The sequence below is a fragment of the Carcharhinus amblyrhynchos genome, chromosome 26 (genome assembly GCF_965287045.1).
Source record: "Carcharhinus amblyrhynchos chromosome 26, sCarAmb.v2.hapA, whole genome shotgun sequence".
Taxonomy (NCBI): Eukaryota; Metazoa; Chordata; class Chondrichthyes; order Carcharhiniformes; family Carcharhinidae; genus Carcharhinus; species Carcharhinus amblyrhynchos.
This window is the reverse complement of record NC_137349.1, coordinates 19,743,515-19,756,625: the sequence shown is the minus strand read 5'-3', so window position 1 is coordinate 19,756,625 and position 13,111 is coordinate 19,743,515.

The window sequence follows — 13,111 nt, the reverse complement described above, 5'->3', positions numbered from 1 at the left end:
AGTGCTGCTCCTTCACCAGGTGAGTGCATTATATGGTTATATTAGTAACCAAACACATTGTAAATCTAGTCAACCTGTGTGCAAAGCAACAAGTGAAATATAATCTTGATTGACAAAATCCACTCGATTGTTTTGGTTGGCTTTGAATGGGCAAGTAATGAAATATCTGCAATTATGAGCATTCAAGGTGTTTTGTTGCGGTGGAGAGTCTGAGGTTTCCCACTTCTCAAAATTTGCCTGACACCTAAGTGAGCAACATAAGCAGCATCTGATTGTCAGACGGAGCTGTATCTACACTCCTACATTTTTAAATCCATCTGATTTTTTAAATTTGTTTACGCGATGCAGGCATCACTGGCTGGGCCAGCATTTATTGCCCATCTCTAGTTGCCCTGAACTGAGTGGCTTGCTAGGCCATTTCAGAGGGCATTTAAGAGACAGCCACACGGCAGATTTACTCCCATAAAGGATGTTGGTGAACCAGATGGGTTTTTGTGACAATTGACAATGATTTCATGGTCACTGCATGACTACAACAGGGCAGCATGGTAGCACAATGGTTAGCATTGCTGTTTCACAGCGTCAGGGACCAGGGTTCGATTCCTGGCTTGGGTCACTGGCTGTGTGGAGTTTACACATTCTCTGTGTGGGTTTCCTCCGGGTGCTCCGGTTTGCTCCCACATTCTGAAAGATGTGCTGGTTGGATGCATTGACCTGAACTGGTGCTGGTGACCACTAGGGGAATTTCACAGTAACTTCATTGCAATGTTAATGTAAGCCTTACTTGTGATTAATAAGTAAACAATTATAGTCTTCCAAGAACATAGTCGGACCTCACATTTGCCCACCTCCAGTTTTGTGGAGAAGGGTTTTACTTGATAGCAGCATCTCACAATCAGGTTCCCAAGGAGTCTCCAGGAATTAAGAGTCAGAACAGGCACGATGGGAGGAAAGGCCTCTTCCTGTGCTTCATCATTTTATGATTAAATGAGTCTATAATTAATTTCCCAGAGATTACAGTCAGGAACCTGGTTGAAAACCACACAAGTGTTATAGATGGGCCAAATGGCCTCTTTCTGTACTGTAGGCATTCTATGATTCTAAGATGGTTCAAACTTGACTTGACATAAAGTACAATACAGATCAGTTTTTGCTTCAGTGCAGTACATGAAGTGCCCCACTACACCTACAATTACAAGCTATGTTCACAGTCTGCATTTCATATCTTACACTATCTGATGCACACAGCCCAAGGTTTTTTACATTATTTCCACAGCCCAAGGTTTTTTACATTATTTCCAACCCCTCAGTACACTATGGCTGGAGGGTCTTAGACAGTGCCTCTTTGAGCCTTTGTGATAGCTGCCCCAAGCTGTAATGAATCTTGCAGTTCGGAGTCCTGGATCTTAGAATGTGCCAGTCTGTTCTCAGCTGTGAGGTACCTCCAGGACCTGGCTCCATTTTGTCAACATTATGCCAAATAACGGAGGCAAACCCAGCCAAAAATGCAGCTAACTGACCGACTTCAGGAAGGTCAACATCATGTAGCTCAGTCTGATCACTATCGGAATGTAAACCTTGGATCAGGAATGTCACTGGGGCAGTGGGGGGGGCGGTGTGGCTTGTGAGGGGATAATAAATTTATTTTGAGAGGGGCAATGTGGGCAGCATAAGGCAGCAGGTATCCAGACTTTCATAGAAGATAGAAAAACTACAGCACAAACAGGCCCTTCGGCCCACAAGTTGCATCGATGATATCCATACCTACTAGGCTTACCCAGAACCCTCAATCCTATTAAGTCCCATGTACTCATCCAGAAGTCTCTTGAAAGACCCTATCAAATTTGCCTCCACCACCACCAATGACAGTCGATTCCACTCATCTGCCACCCTCTGAGTGAAAAACTTACTCCTAATATCTCCTCTGTACCTACTCCCCAGCACCTCAAACCTGTGTCCTCTCGTAGCAACCATTCCAGCCCTCAGAAAAAGCCTCTGAGAATCCATCCGATCTATACCTCTCAACATCTTATACACATCTATCAGGTCATCTCTCATCCTTTGTCTCTCTAAGGAGAAAAGACCGAGCTCCCTCAACCTATCCTCATAAGGTATGCCACCCAATCCAGGCAACATCCTTGTAAATCTCCTCTGCACCCTTTCAATAACTTGCACAACCTTCCTGTAATGAGGCGACGAGACAATAATTTCCTTGTGGAATCTGATTGAAAGGACCTATTTTTTCTGGCCATGTTAAGGAAATTATTTGAATTGTCCTCTTCTTCTCTCATCAAATCCTTGCAGCACAGAAGAGGCCTCTCAGGTCACCAAGTCTGCACCAACTCCCTATCAGAAGTTACTATCCCCTGCTCTATCCCCATAACTTCACGCATTTAGCATGGCTAATCCATCTAACCTATTACACATTTTTGGACACTAAGGGGCAATTCAGCATGGGCAATCCTTCTAACCAGCACATTTTTTTAAAGATTAGTTGTTAGTGTCACAAGTGGACTTACATTGACACTGCAATGAAGTTACTGTGAAAGTCCCTCAGTCGCCACACTCCACACCTACTTGTATGCAATGAGGGAGAATTTAGCACAGCCAATGCATCAAACCAGCATGTCTTTCGGACTGTGGGAGGAACCCAGAGGACCCAGTGGAAACCTACGCAGACATGGGGAGAACGTGCAAACTACACGTAGACGGTCACCCACGGCTGGGTTCAAACCTGGGTCTCTGGCGCTGTGAGGCAGCAATGTTAACCACTGTGCCTCCCACTTGCCTCTGTGACCAACTTAGTGTTTGTTCACATATTCTATCCATTCTTTGGTCTGAATTTCTTTCTGGTCACACCCCTTGGGATGTTTTACTTCTAAAAGGCACTATATTTATGCAAGCTTTTGTAGTTGTTGTTTCTGCCCAGAGGTATTCAAAATCCATGGTGGCAGATTACCATTAATTCCACAAGATTCTATTGGATAGTTCCTTATGAAAAGTTTTCTGAAAGTCCATGTAATTGATGTGTAATGGATTACCCTCAATCACTAAGCTGATGAATTTCAAAAGTTGAATTAAATTGATAAAACGAAGGAAAAAGGGTAACATAGCACCTTTTATAACTTTAGGATGTTCCATAGAACTTTTGAAGTACAGTTGCTGTTGTGATGTAAGGTTAGGTTCTTTATAAGCTGCAGCTGGATCTCATAGAATTATAGAATCCCTGCAGTGTAGAAGGAGGCCATTCGGTCCATTGAGTCTGCACCAGCCACAATCTCACCCAGGCCCTATCCCCGTAACCCCACATATTTACCCTGTCAATCTCCTGACAACAGGGTCAATTTTAGCACGGCCAATCAACCTAACCCGCACATCTTTGGACTGTGGGAGGAAACCGGAGCACCCAGAGGAAACTCACGCACTCACGGGGAGAATGTGCAAACTCCACACAGACAGTGACCTGAGGCCAGAATTGAACCAAGGTCCCTGGCACTGTGAGGCAGCAGTGCTAACCACTGTGTCACTGTACCTATCTGTTTCTGGTTGAGGCAGAGATCACCCCTCACAGTAGGTAGGTACTGAAAAGGATGATCAAGGCCAAAGAGATATAATTTTGATTGCTGACTGGGGGGGCAGCGGATTGTTTGGAGAATACTTACCCAGTTTTCTCCCCCCCAAACTAACCAAGGTTTTTATCTTTCTCTTCACCTTCCCCAGGAGATCATGGCCAGATCTCATCCCTGGCTGGGATTCTCCAGTCCCGCTGCTGTAAATGGAGATTTGGCTGAGCACCAAATTTTCTGTTCTCACTGGCAGTGGTGGAGGGGTGAACGAGATTGGACAAGTCTGATTCATATGTTTTGGGTTTGAGATGGAGACGGTATTTATGAAGATGCATAAAGCACCACAATTGTGAGGGACAGGCTAGATGGACCAGAACGTTTTTCACTGTCCATCGTTTGATTATGTGAAACACAGCAGCCAATTTGCAACCAGCAATGTAATAATAAGCGGATAGTCCGTTGCTTGAGCTAAGACACCATCCTGATTTCTGGAATCCTATGTTGGTGTCTCTGATGTGGGTGTCCCTTCTGTACCTTAGACGCTGCAAAGCAAATCAGGTAACTGTCATGGAAATCTGGAATTATTGTCACAAAAACTGGTGGAGTTGATGTTAGCGCCAGAGATTGTCAAAGGATACTGCAGAATATAGACAGATTTGCAGACTTGGGCAGAGAAATGGCAGATGGAGTTTAATCCAGACAAATGCAAGATTGTGCATTTTGGAAGATCAAACTCAGGTGCGACTTATGCAGTAAATGGCAGAACCCTTAGAAGCATTGACATACAGAGGGATCTGGGCGTACAGGTCCATGGAACCCTGGAAGTGGCAACACAAGGGGATAAGGGGGCCAAGAAGACATGCAGCATGCTTGCCTTCATCAGCCATAGCATTGAGTATAAAAGTTGGCAAGTCATGTTACAGCTGCAGTCCACATTTGGAATATTGCATGCGGTTCTGGTCGCCACACTACCAGAAGGACATGGATGCTTTGGAGAGGGTGCAAAAAGATTCACCAGGATGTTGCCTGGACCGGAGTGTTTTAGGTATGAGGAGAGATTGAATAAACTCGGAATTTTTTCACTGGAGAGACAGAGGCTGAGGGGTGTTTTGATAGAAATCTACAGAATTATGAAAGGCATAGAAAAGGTGGATAGTCAGAGGCATTTTTCCAGGGTGGAAGGGTTTACTACAAGAGGGCACAGATATAAGGTGAAAGGTGGTAAGTTTAGGGGAGATGTATGGGGAATGTTTTTCACACAGAGGGTGGAACTCATTGCCAGTGGAGGTGGTGGAAGCAGGCACATTAGCAAAATTCAAGGAGTACCATGATAGACACATGAATGGGGTGAACAGAGGGATAGAAACTATGTATCGGTGCAGACTTGGTGGGCCGAAGGGCCTTCTGCTGTGCTGTACTGTTCTTTGTGTACTTAGTTGTGTTTCCAAAACAATCTCCCAACAAAACATAAGTGCAATTGCATGCTTATTGGTTCACATATCATTCTGGATTGCAGAAAGAACTTTAGGGGAATCATAGTCTATGTTTTTCAAACCTGCGATACCTCTAGACTGTTTACCGATCAGCAGGAATGGGGTCACACAACAGGAATAAATTAAAGCAGATAAGATGGGGGCTTTGTAATATTCAGACTGCTGCTGCAGTTCTCCAAACCCATCCAGACAGAATGCATCCTACAGTGCAGAAGGAGGCCATTCGGTCTATCAGGTCTGCACCAACCACAATCCCACCCAGGCCCTATCCCCATAACCCTACGCCTTTACCCTAGCTAGTCCCCCTGACACTGAGGCGATTTAGCATGGCCAATCCACCTGTCTTCATATCTTCGGAGTATGGGAGGAAACCGGAGCACCTGGAGCACCCAGAGGAAACCCACGCAGACACAGGGAGAAGGTGCAAACTCCACACAGACAGTGACCCAAGCCGGGAATCAAACCAGGGTCCCTGGCACTGTGAGGCAGCAGTGCTAACCACTGCCACTGTGCCACCCTAATGAAAAGATCTGATCCTGCTTAATTGCCGACAGAGCATTTATAGTTCATGCCAGTGACCATATTGTGCAATAGTCACATTTGAGACTACATTCACCCACTGTGCCACCCTGCTGAAAGGACTCAATGAAGTTAGCAGGACTAAGTAGTTACCACAGCATCAGACATATCCCAGCCAATTGCAAAGCTAGATTGCAACGAGGGATAAGGAAATACAGAGGCGCCTCCATCGCCAGAGACACAACCACCAGGCAGCTTCACCTGTCAGTCTCGATGAGATAATTAGGCCCCTTTGTGACTTAAGTCGCAAACACAAAACATGTGAGAAAGATGTAAACGTAGGTGACAGATATAAAAAAAGGACTGCGGAGGAAGAGAGAAAGTGAAATTAGGATAGAGAAGGTGAGAATGCTAGCAATTAGAAAGATTTGTATCAACAAATCAAAGGAGCACAGGTTAAGAGAGATGGCAATGGTCACAAAGGGATAGAAATAGAGACCACAACCAGCAAGCTGATTTTTAGTAGCAGCGCAGACATTACAATGTTTGCCTTAAGAAATGAACGTTGGTCACTAGTTCCATCTACAGGCGTACTTCAGTTGTGAAGTACTTTTTTAAGAAGCTACTAAATTGCTTTTTCTGACATTTTTTGGACTAATTCAAATGTTTCAAAAAGTGCTCAAATTCCTTCATTAATTCCAAGTAGTAAAATAGTTTGTTTTGCCTAGAATTAATTTGTCAAAATACAATTAATAGCTCACATCCATACAGTGTTGTGACTTGAATCTCAGGTGAATCTCTTTGCATCCTCTCCATAGCAATGGTTTCAAGTCACAACCCAGAGACTTCAGACAATAATCTGAACTAAATTGTTGTACTCTTATTTAACTGCTTTTGGATGGGATGTTAAAGCAAGGTCCCATTCGCTCTCTCAGATGGGCACTATTTGAAAAACACGAGAGTTATTTTGATGTCCTAGCAAAGATTTATCCCTCAACTAGCACCATTAAAAGGAAGAGTTTCTTCTCACTGTTGCTTGTGAAATCTTACTGTTATTTCCTGGCTTTTTCTACATTGCAAAACTGGGTACAGTTCTGAAATAGATGATTGTAAAACAATGCTGGACATGCTCAGATTATAAAGGGTTCTGCCTTTTTTTATTATTTATGGGAGCTGGGCACCGCTGGCAGGGCCAGCATTTATTGCCCATCCCTAACTGCTCTTCATTTCCAAGGGCAGTTGAGAGTCAACCACATTGCTGTTGATCTGGAAAATCATGTCTCACAAATTTGATTGAGTTTTTTAAAGAAAGTAGATGAGGGCAGTGCAGTTGATGCTGTCTGCGTGGACTTGAGCAAGGCCTTTGACAAGGTACCACATGGTAGGTTGTTGCATAAGGTTAAATCTCATGGGCTCCTGGATGAGGTATCTAAATGGATACAAAATTGGCTTCTTGACAGAAACCAGAGGGTGGTTGTAGTGGGTTGTTTTTCAAACTGGAGGCCTGTGACCAGCAGTGTGCCTCAGGGATCAGTGCTAGGTGCACTACTATTTATTATTTATATTAATGATTTGGATAAGAATATAGAAGGCATGGCTAGTAAGTTAGCAGATGAAGGTTATCTCAGACTTCAATGGGATCTTGATCAATTGGACCAATGGGCTGATGAACAGTAGATGGAGTTTAATTTAAATAAGTGCAAAGTGATGTATTTTGGTTGATTGAAGTAGGGCAGGACTTACTCAATTAATGGTAGGGCATTAGGGAGAGTTACAGAGCAAAGAGTTATAGGGATACAAGTTCATAGCTCCTTGAAAGTGGAATCATAGGTGGACAGAGTGATGAAGAAGGCATCCAGCATGCTTTGTTTCATTGGTCAGAACATTGAATACAGGGGTTGGGACGTTTTGTTGAAGTTGGTAAGGCCACACTTGGAGTACTGTGTGCAGTTCTGGTCACCCTATTATAGAAAGGATATTATTAAACTAGAAAGACTGCAGAAAAGACTTACTAGGATGCTACTGGGACTTGATGGTTTGAGTTATGAGGAGAGGCTGGATAGACTGGGACTTTTTTCTCTGGAGCATAGAAGGCTGAGGGGTGATCTTATAGAGTTCTATAAAATAATGAGTGGCATAGATCAGCTAGATAGTGAATATCTTTTCCCAAAGGTAGGGGAGTCTAAAACTAGAGGGCATAGGTTTAAGGTGAGAGGGGAGAGATACAAAAGTTCCAGAGGGACAATTTTTTTCATACAAAGGGTGGTGAGTGTCTGGAACAAGCTGCCAGAGGTAGTAGTACAGGTGGGTACAATTTTATCCTTTAAAAAGCATTTAGACAGTTACATGGGTATAGAGGGATATGGGCCAAATGCGGGCAATTGGGATTAACTTAGGGTGGCATAGACAAGATGGGCCAAAGGGCCATGCTGTAAACCCCTATGACTCTATGATGTGATTTGAACCCAGGTCCCCAGATCTTGCCCTAGGTCTCTGGATTATTAGCTCAGTAACTCCCTGTGCAAGTAAATTCTTTCTTTCCTTCCTTTCATTTCCCCTCTGGTGTATAAGAGGGGCTGCTTTTGCTGGCAAATACTTGGAAATAGTACCATAATATCTGGAAATGAATTGATTGTTCTTTCTAACAAGACTGGCTTCCTTATCACTAACAATTGGTGCTCCAAAATGATGTGCCAACCTAAGGTTTACAGGTAGTGACACATCAGGGGATGATGTCAAGCATTTTGTTAATGGAGAATAGAGTTTCTCCCACCAAATCCATCAGGACATTCAAAAATCTGGGGTGAAACAATAAACTGAGAAAATAGCACAGTTACTGGCACAGACGCAGCTCAACAGCCTTGAAAAGGCAACTGCTATGTGGATAACCCAGGAAATAGGCAAAAAGTAAAACTGCAGCACATAAACAAAGTTGATACCCTAAAATAGCTTCCACTTTCAAAACTTTAAACAAAGCTGATACAATTTAACAAAGTCTGCTTTAGATGGATATTGAATTTGTAATATATATCTTCTCCTTAGGCAGTGCTTCCTTCTGTGCAGAGTCTGCACCTTCTCCCCATGTCTGCGTGGGTTTCCTCCAGGTGCTTCAATTTCCTCCCACAGTCTGAAAGACGTGCTGGTTAGATGCATTGGCCATGCTAAATTCTCCCTCAGTGTACCCGAACATGGTGCCAGAGAATGGCGACTAGGGGATTTTCACAGTAATTTCATTGCAGTGTTAATGTAAGCTACTTGTGACTAATAAATAAAGCTGGGATTGAGGATGACTTGCTTCCACTATGGCTTGATGGGTCCTGAGATAGCTGATTGACAAGCTATACAAACATGAGGGTGTGTATGTGTGTGTGTGTGTGCTTACTCGCACATCTATCTTGTGGAAGGTCATACTAATGACTAAAGTAAAGTAAAGTTTATTTATTAGTCATAAGTAAGCTTACAATCACATGCAATGAAGTCACCGTGAAAATTCCCTAGTCACCACACTCTGCAGCCTGTTCGAGTACACTGAGGGAGTATTTAGCATGGTTATTGTACCTAACCAGCACATTTTTGGACTGTGGGAGGAAACCAGATCACCCCAAGAAAACCCATGCAGACACAGAGAGAACATGCAAACTCTACACAGACCGTAACCCAAGCCGGGAATTGAACCCGGGTGCCCAGAGCAGTGAGGCAGCAGTACTAAGCACTGGTTGAGTGGACAGGTGGTATTGAAGTGGCTGAGATTTAGGCGATTGAGTGGGTTCCACAGTCATATATAAGAAACAAACATACAAAATCAGGGCAAGAGTAGGCCATTCAGCCCTTCATGCTTGCTCCACCGTTCTATAAGATCATGGTTGACTGATTTGTGTTTTGAATTCTACGTTCCCATCTACCTCCTGATAACCTTTGGTTCCCTTGCCTAAGAAGAATCTATTTACTTCTGCCTTAAAAATATTCAATGATCCCACCTCCACCATCTTCTGAGGCAGAGAGTTCCAAAGTCACACAACCCTCTGAGAGAAAGAAAATTCACCAAATCTCTGTCTTAAAAGGGTGACTCACTCATTTTAAAAGAGTGACCCTTAGTTCTGGACTCACCCACAAGAGGAAACATCCTTTACTCATCCATCTTGTCACGAAGTTCAGGATCTTATACACTTCACTACAGTCACCCCTCCCTTTTCTAAACTCCAATGAAAATAAGCCCAGTTTTGTCCAACCTTTCCTCATAAACCAACCTACTCATTCCAGTGGTAAAGCTCTTCTGAACTGCCTCCGAAACATTCACTCCCCTCTTAAATAACATTCAATGAAGAGTGCAGGCAGGCTCAACTGGAGCAATATCACGCATGCTCACAATTGAGGCATCAACCTGGTAAAGTTACAACACAGTGTGGCCAAACAGGCCACGTAAAATGGCAGTTTGTAAATCACTCTGGGACAATTGGGCAAGAACTAAAACAGCAGACTGCTGCCTAAAATACAGAGATAAACAGGCTGCAGTTCAGATGTCTGAATACACAGGATATGGGCCATGTCCAGGACAAAAGGGACTTTCTGGTCAAACTGGGGTGTTTATCAAACGTGGGAGCGCCGTAACCCCTTATTTGGGAGGGAGGTGTGTGTCCTACGTGCCCCCAGCACCTACAGACATGGCCATTGGGGGCATACCCAGAGATTGGTGTGGCAGCACCTGATTGGACTTTATCGATCAGGGTGATCAAGTCCTGATCGATTGAGTAGCAATGGCCATAAGGGGTGCGAAAACTAACAGTTATAAAGGGTGCTCTCTCTCTCTCTGACCCCATGAACGAGCTACAATAACAGTGACCGTCGCCAGCAACAACCAGCACAAGGAGAGCCACCACACCCGAGAAAGAAGGAAGACCAGAGCCAAAGTGCCAGACCAGACCAAAGGACCAGACTACACAGCTGATGACCGAGACCAATGCACAGATAAAGGCCAACATCTGCTTGGGTACTTGCCAGTTACGCAAAGTTAAGTCAAGGTCTTGTATTGGACTTGAACTTTAGTATTTTCTGTAAGATAAGTTTTTGTTGGTTAGGTGGGTAATTATTGATTGTGTGTTTTAAATAAATAATGGTTGTATTAACAAGAAGTCTACTCTCAATTCTTTGTCCATCGTATAAGGGTTAAAACAGACTGTGTGGCAGGCGCAACAACAGGACTACTTGCGTGCTAAACAGAATAAGCAGCAAGTAATGGGCGGAGTTATGCTAGCAGAGCTATGTGATTCCACAACCAATAGATCACATCTAAGCTCTGCAGTCCTACCATATCCAGTGAAACAACTCTCTGGAGAAGGAGGATCCACAAATATCCCCATCCCACAATGTTGGGGAAGCCAACACATCAGTGCAGTGGATAAGACTGAAGCAATCGCAACGATAGGGTGGCACGGTGATACAGTGGTTAACATTGCTGCCTCACAGCGCCAGGGACCCAGGTTCCATTCTTGCCTCGGGTCATTGTCTGTGTGGAGTTAGCATATTCTCCCCTTGTCTGCATGGGTTTTCCTCCGGGTGCTGCAGTTACCTCCCACAGTCCAAAATGTGTGGGTTAGGTTGATTGGCCATGCTAAATTGGCCCTAATGTCAGGGGGATTAGCAGGGTAATTGAGGGTTACGGGAATAGGATCTGGGTGGGATTGTGGTCGGTACAGACTTGGTGGGCCAAACGGCCTCCTTCTGTATTGTAGGGATTCTATAATTCAGCCAGAAGTGCCGAGTGGATGATCCATCTTGATCTCCACAGGTCCCCAACATCACAGATGCCAATCTTCAACCAATTCAATTCACTCCATATGATATCAAGAATTGGCTGAAGGCACTGGTTATTGCAAAGGCTATGGACCCTGACAATATTCTGGTTTTCACAGCGACTTCACTGCAGTGTTAATGTAAGCCTACTTCTGACACTAATAAATAAACTTTAAAATTTTAATAGTACTGAAGACCTGTGCTCCAGAACTTGCCGTGCCCCTTGCCAAGCGGTTCCAGTTCAGCTACAGTACCATATTTGGCAATGTGGAAAATTGTCCAGGTCAGTGCTGTACCCAAAAGGCAGGACAGCCAACCCAGCCAATTACCAAAGCAAGGATTAAAGAACTGAATTCCAGTGATGAGGTGAGAGTGACTGCCCTTGACATCATGGCAGCATTTGACCAAGTGTGGCATCAAAACTGGAGTCATTGGGAATTAGGGAAACACTCTGCTGGTTGGAGTCATACCTAGCATGGCAAAAGATGGTTGGGGTGGATGGAAGTTAATCATTTCACTCCAGGAGTTCCTCAGTGTAGTGTCCCAAACACACCAGCAAAACTCGGCTGCACAGAGATTGGGCACCTTTTATAAACTATCCCCTAGCCCACCCCCAATAATCAGCCCCTTCACCCCATCCCAGGTCATCACAATATCTCCAGCTCCTCCGTCCACCCCCGGCCACCAACACATCTAAATGAATCCCACCCCCTTCCGGCATGTGGCTGTGGCCTATCCCTTGTCACTGGTTGGTGTTGCCAGGTTGGCACAGATATGATGCCAACCTGTGCCAAAGGATGGTGCTAGGGGACATTGCCAGAGCACTGCCTGGCCACGCCCCTCTCCCTCACAACAGTGAGGTGTCAATATACAGCTGTGAGGTGGGGTTCAATATCTGGTAAGGGGGTGGAATAATAACATTTAAGTATATTCAGATTAATGTAAAGGGGGTTCATGCCTATTATGGCCATGAGCTTGATGATGTCGCTGGCAAGAAGTGGAGAAGATCTGAAATCATGTTCTCGCTGATGAGAACTGCGACTTCCGGAGACTTCCGAATTTGCTGGCATTCACACGGATGGCAAACTCAGGCTCAATATCGCCCCCTATACCTTTACTTGGGTGGGTTTTTAGCTTAACAAAAACTGACCTCTTTATGTCTAAACTCAAGAAACCCTACTGGACTGAGCTCTTTGCAATCAGTGCATAAATGGTTGAGTTGATACATCATCACAAAAAACCCTGTTACAATCAATCGAACAGTGGGAAAGAAAGGCAATGTCTAACATATGTCCTCACCGGTTTTAACGCTGCAATATGGTTAAATTATTCTCATGAAACTCCCAAAAATTTCTCTAAGTCCTTGAATGCAATGACAAAATATATTATGTCTTCTGTATGAGTACACACTTCCATCATTGCTTTCAGTTAGAGTTTGCTGCCTCACAAGTATTGCAACTCTTCTATTTTAAATTATTCTTTCAGGGAACGTGTGCCTTGCTGGAAAGGTCAGCATGTTTTCTATCCCTAATTGCCCTCAGAGGGCAATTAATAAAGGAGTATGTAAATGTGATTGGGACGAACAAAGGGTTAACATTAGGAGCATACAGGGTGCTGATGTAATAATGCTGTCAGGTCACAGTAAGCGAGATCTGCAAGATGGAGAAACAGCAATCACGCGCAGAGGTTCAAATTATACAATAGAATTCCTACAGTGGAGAAGGAGGCCATTTGGCCCATCAA